Source organism: Pygoscelis adeliae, unplaced genomic scaffold (assembly GCF_000699105.1).
Source record: "Pygoscelis adeliae isolate BGI_AS28 unplaced genomic scaffold, ASM69910v1 Scaffold389, whole genome shotgun sequence".
NCBI lineage: Eukaryota > Metazoa > Chordata > Aves > Sphenisciformes > Spheniscidae > Pygoscelis > Pygoscelis adeliae.
The window spans coordinates 220499-229281 of record NW_008825568.1 but is presented as its reverse complement, the minus strand read 5'-3'; positions in this window follow the sequence as shown (position 1 = coordinate 229281).

The window sequence follows — 8783 nt, the reverse complement described above, 5'->3', positions numbered from 1 at the left end:
CATACTTGGAGCTTTTGATTCTAAAATTGCTCCAAGCAAACCTTGTTCAGCCTCTGACTCTTCAAAATGTCTAAATTCACCTGTCATTTGATTTCAAAGTTTTCCAGTTGGTTTGCTGGATTTCTGCCTGTCTTTTGCCCAGCATTGTCTCAGTCTGAACAAGTTAGTGACTAAGCCGTGCTTAAACTCACTTAGGGGCAGGAACTGGTGCAACTCCAAGTTATTTCCTGTCATGCAGAGTCACTCTGTACATGTGCAAGAAGTCTAGAGACCTAAAATCCATTGGTTTCAGGGCCCATTTTTGTCTGGTTTTCAGTGTCTCAGATTTGCAAGTTCATGCTTTAAAATTATGCTGGTTAGGACATTTAATTGAGCCTGGGTTGTTCAGCAGCCAGCCAAAACTAGTTCAGCTCTTTCACTGTCGGCTGTAGATAAAGTAGTGGTTCTGGCAGCAGAGATCAACCCCAAGATCTCCCTGCTGAGAGATTTAATTGATAAGTTAATGCAGTTGTTGGCATCTATACGTAGCAGCAGCCTCCTTTTCCAACATTGGATAGCCTACTTATGCTCCTGAGAAGTATAGCTATGCCCTGCATTTAGCATTTGCTGTTGATCAGTGATGTATGTTTCTTTGCTCAGTGTGCAGGAGCCACTTTGAGTTACTTAAGCTGTCCAGACAGCACACGGGAAGAAATAAATCTTAATGTTAGGGCACACTATGAAGTGGCCATGTACCTGGTAGTCTTTCAGTTTTTAGCTCTTAGATTGTGTACTCTGAGGGTGGGTGAAGGGACTCGTTATCTTGATTAAGAGCTATAGGCATTGTAATACAAATTAAAACATACCTACCTACCTCACCTATTTTGTAGGTAAAATCAGAGAGTAGAACCTATTTGAAAGCTCCTACATTTTAATTGCTCTCACTTAATTAGAATGCAAATGAGTATTGTTTGGTGAATATGTTTTGTCTGCAGCATTTCAGGGGCTCATTACTCATATGGAATTATATTATCACTTTTATTCCCTAAGAGCACAAAGGGTAAGTAGGAGAAAAAATGTTGCAGTAGTTTAAACCTGTTAGAAGACGGAGACCTGGGTCAACTTGGTCCTCTATCATTCTCCTCAGAAGGTACATACTCCATATTATCAATCCCAACATTTAAACAAAAGCAGCAGCTGGATAAAACTGAACCTAATCGTGATTAAGGTAATGCTGATTATGGTTGTACATGCATGGATCCTGTATCTTCTTGGTTGTTGTTGCTAGTTTAAGCTCCTGTTCCCACCCTTCCTCGTGTGTATAGCCATAGTTATGACTAACTGCAGTAAACTCTTCAGCATTAGGGGTTTTGCTTAAAAATACTCTGGGATATTAAACCATATCTGTATATTTCACACATAAAAATGAAGGTCTCTCTATTGTTCTGAGCTGCCATTTATTTACAAAATTTAATTGTCTGTTATTTCTCACAAAATGGCAATTCACTGCCTGTCCTGCTGCCGATAAACCATAGAAATATCAAGTGAGCTTAGTTTGCCTAGTGATTTGTACTGTTTAACTCTCCTGTAGGGGCAAATCATGTCTGACACCATTCACTGGGTGATATTTAAGAACAATATGGATCATCCCATAGCAGTGATTTTCTTTTGGAGTTGGAAGTCCCGGCTGACAATAAAGGGACTTCTGAGATTAATCCCATATGCAGTTCCTTAAGAAGATAGCAGACTTATTTTTTTCATTCTTGAGATCATTAGAGCAGCATATGGACTACTTAGTGTAATTCCAGTCAATAATGCTCATTAGTAAACCACTCTTCCCACCTTCAGTTGGCTTTGTGTTTGATTCTAGTATTTGTGCTGGTTTTATAACCCTGGTGTTTAAATATCCCACTCCTAAAAATGCACATGCCATCCATAAAGTTGTTCCAGTGGATATGGAATACAGCAGCTTGCATCCTAAGTAATACTTCTAAGAAAGAACTTCCTAGTTTCTTGATTTCCTGTTCGCTATCCTGTTTTCCTGCTAGGTCTCAAATCCAGCTCAGGGCTGTAGAGTTCAAAGTGCTCCGAGTTCTTGAAAGAATGGTTGCAATCTGTTTTAGTAACTTAAATTTTTTTTGAGTCAGTTCCAAGAAATGTGGAGCTGCCCACTTCAAGGACAAGACTGGACAGCTAGATGGAATGTTTGTTGAAGGTCTGGCCCACACCTCTTGAAGACTTGTGCAATGAAACATTTGATTTGCTGAGAGACACTTAGATAAAACAGCATTTAGTGCACATGTGATTAGAACGAGTAGGTCTGATTGGAAAGGCCGGCATTTTGATCAGTGAGTTAATACTTTTGCCAAGGGTTTGTTTTAATGCAAAATTTGGCTTGTGCTTTGGTAAGGATAAAGGCCTGAGAGATTAAGATAAACTACAAACTATAACTTATTTGTCATGATTCAATAGCAAGGACTGATCTAAAAACCACAGGAGGAAAAAGCTACACTGATATGATTACTTTTAGACCGATAGCCTCTGTTTCACGGTGGAGGTTGTACAGTGTTCCTGCTCTTTTTAAGAGAAAGACGTTAAAGCTCACACCTTTAAATAACAGATTCTTTGCATTAGAATGATAGAAATGTGGCTTTGATATGTAAGTCATGACATGATTTTATGCAGTCACTTTTACTAGCATGCTTTAATAGCAGTGGCTTTCACTGGTTTCAGTGGCTTTCGCTGTTTAGTTTCTGCATCCTTTTATTGAGCAAAATGAGGAGGATTCATGTGGCTGGTTCCCAATACACTAAATTGATTAGGTCTGTTTAATTAGTCAGATGGTCAAACCTCTGAACCCGAACTGAAATGCACCTACTCAGAAGTGCTCTAACTGTAGATCATGAAGACCAGAGAGGGAAGTGGTAATAATAGTGTTGGCAGAACTTCTCAGTTACTGTCTCCTGCCAATGCAGAGTGGCAGAGAAATGTGCTCAAAGAAATTGATAGCATCAGCCATCAACACTAATATATCTAAGGGTTCTAAGAAAATGTTATCTTTTCCAGTCAGCTGCTTAGTGCTTTGTGACTTGTGCTGGGCGCAGTGACCACGCTGGTTAACTACCTAGCACAATAGTTCTCAGCGTCCTGGCTGCTGCAGGACACTGTACAAGTCTATCACACTGGGCAGCTCTAAGGACAGGTTCAGGTTTTTCTCATAAACCTTGTGTATGCTGCTCACACGAACACAGCATCTTACTTACCCCAGAGGTTCTAACCCTGCTCCCACTGAATTCAGTAGGAGCATTGTCATTTTTTTCCCTAAGAGCAGATTAGTGGACTATTACCTACAGTAGCTTTTACTGTATGTATTTATATGCTTTTGTTAAATCATTTGTTTATTTTTTGTGCCATGAAATGATTTTATAACATATTGTTTAGAGTAATTTGGAATTTGTTTTTGGTTTTCATACATCTATGAAAGTCATAATATTTGCTATAAATAAACTTCATCTGTTTTATTTTGGCTCCTTTGGCTTCTGCACATTTGTAGCAGTGTTAGTACTCCCTCTTCATGTAACAGATGATAGATAAAACACTTCGGTTTTGTAACAGTTATGATGGTTCAATCCTATCTTTGCTAAAATATATATATATTTCATTAAGCCCTTTCCGTCGAAGCTCTGGTTGAGGGGGGAGACTTTTTACAAGAATAATTTCAGCTTTTTGAATTTTTAAAATTTCCTTACTAAAGGCAGAGAATATGTGGCCTCCTTGTCTTTGTTTCTTGGCTTGTCCAGATAAGGCACAGCTTTTGTCCCCAAACTCTGCCATACTCGAGCTTGTTTGGGTTTTTTGGTTAATACAGTCAGAGGTTGTAAACAACAGTACTATAGGGCTCCGCTGAACTTGACTGAAGTATAAAGGTATAAAGAATTTTTATGAGCTTGGATCAGGCCGGTAATTATTTGAGTGCTCTCATTTGCCTCTTGTGCTGTATGGTATGATGACAATGTGGTCTTTTTCTCGAAGAACCGGTGATCTAAATCAGTTTAGTTGAAAAGGCAAAAAAGAGTTTCCTTTGCTTTATTTGACTTTAATGGATTTTACTACAGATCCTTCAAATGTTTTAATTGTTCCTTACATTTTCACTGGAAAAAAAGTGTTGTGAAGCAACATTTTTTAATTTGTTCTAGATTGATTTACCCAGTGTTGGCTCACTATTTCTAGCTGGTGTGTGACTAAATAGAAAATTTTGTAGTCGATGCATGTGTGTGTGTGTGTGCATATGCATGTGCATATAACAAAACACAAGTTTAGGAGAACAATATGGCACAAAAGAAAAACAGTATATACATTTTCAATATAATACTAATGAGATAAGAATATTTAGTTTCTCTAGATTGGAAAACAAGAAAATATGGCCATTACCTTATCAAGGACCTTGCAACTTCTACCTGCTCCTTTTCAAGCTCGGTCTGAGTTGCTGTTCCATGTTATAAGTAGCAAGTTAGAACACATAATCCATAGATTATATTTTTGTTAAGTAATGCTTAAAAGCATTGCCGAGTTCCCTGTATCCCTGTGCCTGCACAACAGAAATCAGTGAGGGTTTCACTGGCTGTCCCAAGGCTGACAGAGATGAACATGTAGCAAGTTGGGCTGAGTGTGAAGATGCACATATGACAAAGTTGTAAGGTCCTTTGTGTGGAAATTACCATTTTCTTCCATTTCAAAAATATAAGAATTAGTTTCACCTTGTTAGTATTTTCTTGATAATAAATAACCTATACTGTTTTGTATGATATTTTCCTCTTAAACTTCACTGCATTATGCCACTGCTATGTGTCAGTATTAAAACTGCAAAACAAGATTTCAGTAAGCTTTTTAAAATGCTGGTGACAACAGATTCCACCATGCGCAAGGGTGAGAGCCACCCCTGGGTATGTCATCTGATGGCAGACAATAATTGCAAAGACAGAGTAAAAAAAAAAATCTTAAACAGAAATTCTGCTATAATCACCTTACAAGACTGTACTTTTTAATAATTTTTAAGACCTGTATCTTCCAAAAGACTCAGAACTTTAAAGTTTCATTTTAACGGATGAGTTATGCTATAAAAATGGCACCTGTCGGTAGGCTTGTGACTTATATTTATTGCAGTTACCTGTTGCATACTTTCAAAGCAATTAGTTTTTCTTCTTTTTACTCCTGGAGAAGCTCCAAACTAATAGAAAATAGGGCGTTCATTTTTCTGGCTTGCACGCTAAGATAGGATTGTCAGTGACTGGAAGTAATGTAAACTGTTTTAACTGCCTGGTAGATATTATTGCCATTTATCATGTCTTTTTTCTGTGATTTATATTACCCCATTTCTCCACTCTTTGGTAAAGCAATCCAGTTGTCTGGCACATCATTGGACTTTGTCTTATCTCTTGTTTAAACTGTTATAGTAATCTTCATGCTAACAGCTTTATAATTCTGATGGAAATCCAAATGATGGCCAGTTATCACTCCATTCACATACTTTGGATCTGCTGTTTGGTCTTAAGTAGAGTTGTTGAAGTGTAAATATATTCTGTAATTTAGGTATACTTAGTTGTCATGGTTTAACCTAAATTAAAAACAGAAAGCATCATATTGTCATGTATGAAAGAAAGTTAAGTTACACAATATTAGCTTTAATATCCATAAATGTGCAGAGTAAGCCAAGTATGGTATTGGATTGTTTTTCGTGTTACCTGAAAGTCATGCTGTAATTGATAGAACCAGAATAAGAGAATCTACTGTTGTCAACTGACTGTGAGTCCAGAGCTAGTCTTAGGACCACACTCTGATGAGATTCATCCTATAAATCTTCAATTCCTAACGTGGACACAAATTGTCATTTGTGCAGGAAGGAGGGATTGGCCATGGGAAGTGCTTCAAACACTGCAGCCCAGCCCATCTACAGTTCAGTGCTGCTCAGCTGTTTGTGAGCAGATGGCAAGCACTTCAAGCCTGAGCTACAGCAAATGATGGGAAAGAAAGATTCACAGCTCTCAGAGCTCACCAGAAGCTCATTCCTGGTCCTGCTCTTCATCTCTCATTGAAGACAAAGGCAAAGGGGCATAGTCAGTGTAATCATATTGAACAAATTTGACTGGATAGGCTTAGCCATTTAAGAGTGTGAACACAAGTTCCTGTTGTTTGAAAGATATAAGGAAGAACAAGAAAAGTAGCTCATTGCCTCATGTTCCCCTATCCTACACATTGACATTATCATTAAGAAGTTAATGATGCTTGTAGTAGTGATTCAGTGATCTGCACTTCCACTACACAACTATAACATTTTGGTGGAGATGATATATGACCTTTTTTTTTTTATTTGTGTATATATATATACACCAGCATGAAGAGTAATTTACTAACAAGAGTGATGTAAATTATATTATCTATAGAAAAAGCTAGGTGTTTGAAGACTTATAACTTTAAAGTCCTAATTCTTTTCTTAGTCTGTTGCTTCTCTTGCTTATTCTTAAATTGAATATAGATGACGCCTAGTACATCCTGTCCTTACTTAGCAAATATCTGGAAAGTTGTTTTGAAAAAAGCATCAATCAACACTGGTGCTGTCCTTTCCATAGTCTAAAGACCAGTTCTGCTGACAACACAATCATGTAAGCTGCAATTCCTGCTCATTTCTTTCTGAGCCAACAGTAGCCGCAGACTGTAGCAACAGCAGCTGCGTATCTTCCCTGGCACAGAATGATTTAGGGTGGAGAGCAGATTCTTTCCCCTTCAAATCACTTCAGAAAATTCTTGGCAGAAAGCCAGCTGATTTGTTTTGTTCAAGTAGGGAGGTTTGATTTATCAGTACTGAAAAAGTATTCATGCACTGTGCTGAATTGTATGAATTCAGCTTCTGTGTCCCAGACCAGTTGACTTTGTTATTCTTCTGCTTACTAAAAAATATTAAAAAATGCAAATTTGAGAGAATGTAGCCCTATTACTTTCTTCATTGCAGCTTGTGATATAGTTTGTGACATAGTTTGCAATACAGGTGTGAACTGGAAAGCGCTGGTCACAGATTAGACTGGGAAATACAAATTAAGAAATGCAAGATAGTAAAAGCACTGCAAGGAAGCAACTACACATGCCAAAATGAAATTGCAATCCACAAATCTTACAGTTCGGTTTCTTTTTTCTTTTTTTTTTTTTTTTTTTTTTTAGGGAGGTTTGATTTATCAGTACTGAAAAAGTATTCATGCACTGTGCTGAATTGTATGAATTCAGCTTCTGTGTCCCAGACCAGTTGACTTTGTTATTCTTCTGCTTACTAAAAAATATTAAAAAATGCAAATTTGAGAGAATGTAGCCCTATTACTTTCTTCATTGCAGCTTGTGATATAGTTTGTGACATAGTTTGCAATACAGGTGTGAACTGGAAAGCGCTGGTCACAGATTAGACTGGGAAATACAAATTAAGAAATGCAAGATAGTAAAAGCACTGCAAGGAAGCAACTACACATGCCAAAATGAAATTGCAATCCACAAATCTTACAGTTCGGTTTTTTTTTTTTTTTTTTTTTTTTTTTTTTTTTTGCTTTTGAATTGCTAGATCTACTAAACAAGCCTCAATATAGAGATAAGATTTGTATTATCTTCTTATACACTTATTTCTTTTTAGTCAATTTTTCTAAATTCCTACTAAATTATTTCTAAAGGAAACTCTCTGAAAGTATTTTTTAAAGTAATAATGTAAGGTTCTCTGTGATTCACAATAAAGCAAAATATTAAAAATCTTCTCAATTCTCTATTAAATCACTATGAGATGTTCTGGGATATAACCCTTTCGTTGCGTTTACAATTTAGGAACTGTGTTTTTAGCTATAAAAATGGTAACGTTTTCTATTTCTTAATGTATGTATGTATGTGCACTTGTATATATTATATAGGGAGATATATTATATCTCAGTTCTTAAAACCATGATGCCTGAATGTTTTCCATAACTCTGCGGTGTTGACATCAGATATATTTTATTTTTCTGTCTACTCATCAGGAAATGGATTTTATTTCTGTATCATATTAGTGGAGGCATAGTCAGCTGAAGATTGAGATTTGCTGTTGTGCAGCCTGAAACTAAGAAGTTATGCAGAAAATCAAGGTATGGCCTGTTTCAAAGATAAGAGGGCAAATATTTTGAATAGAGTAGGAAGGCAGGATGTTGATACGGCTTTCAAAATCCTTCCTTTTTCTTCAGCAGAATTAATCTTGTCTTGCTACAATCTGGCTTCAACTGTTCGCTCTATTTTTAGTTACTGATCTTAGCCAGGTCTTCAAATAGCTCAGAGCTGGTGTTGTTTGTGTCTGATGTAAAACTGATACAGACTTGGCTGGTATTTTCATTCATGTTTCATAATCTTCCTTAGTGCATACATGAAGACAGTGTCTTTGGTGTGCTGGGAGGAGATACTTGTATTTCTGTGGAGTAGATCAGACACCTGTTGTTTGACACTTATGGTGCTCCTCATGTGACTGTAAAGGAATAACTGAAAACACTTTCATGAAAATGAAATTACTTATTTACATTTAGCCGCAGAGAGGTCTCACAGTTAGAAAAGTTCAGGAAGCTCTCTCTTGAGATTCCTTAAGGGGAACCTCAGAGTAACCCTAAAGTTTCTCTCTTCCTTGTCTGTTAAGACCGTCATACAATCTTGTATGCCATGAAGAAGACCATAAGTGTAAGATAGAAGTAGTGGTTTAGTTGGCCCTTTGAGAAAACCATTAATTCAAAATTAAGCCATTAAAGAGCTTTTCAAAT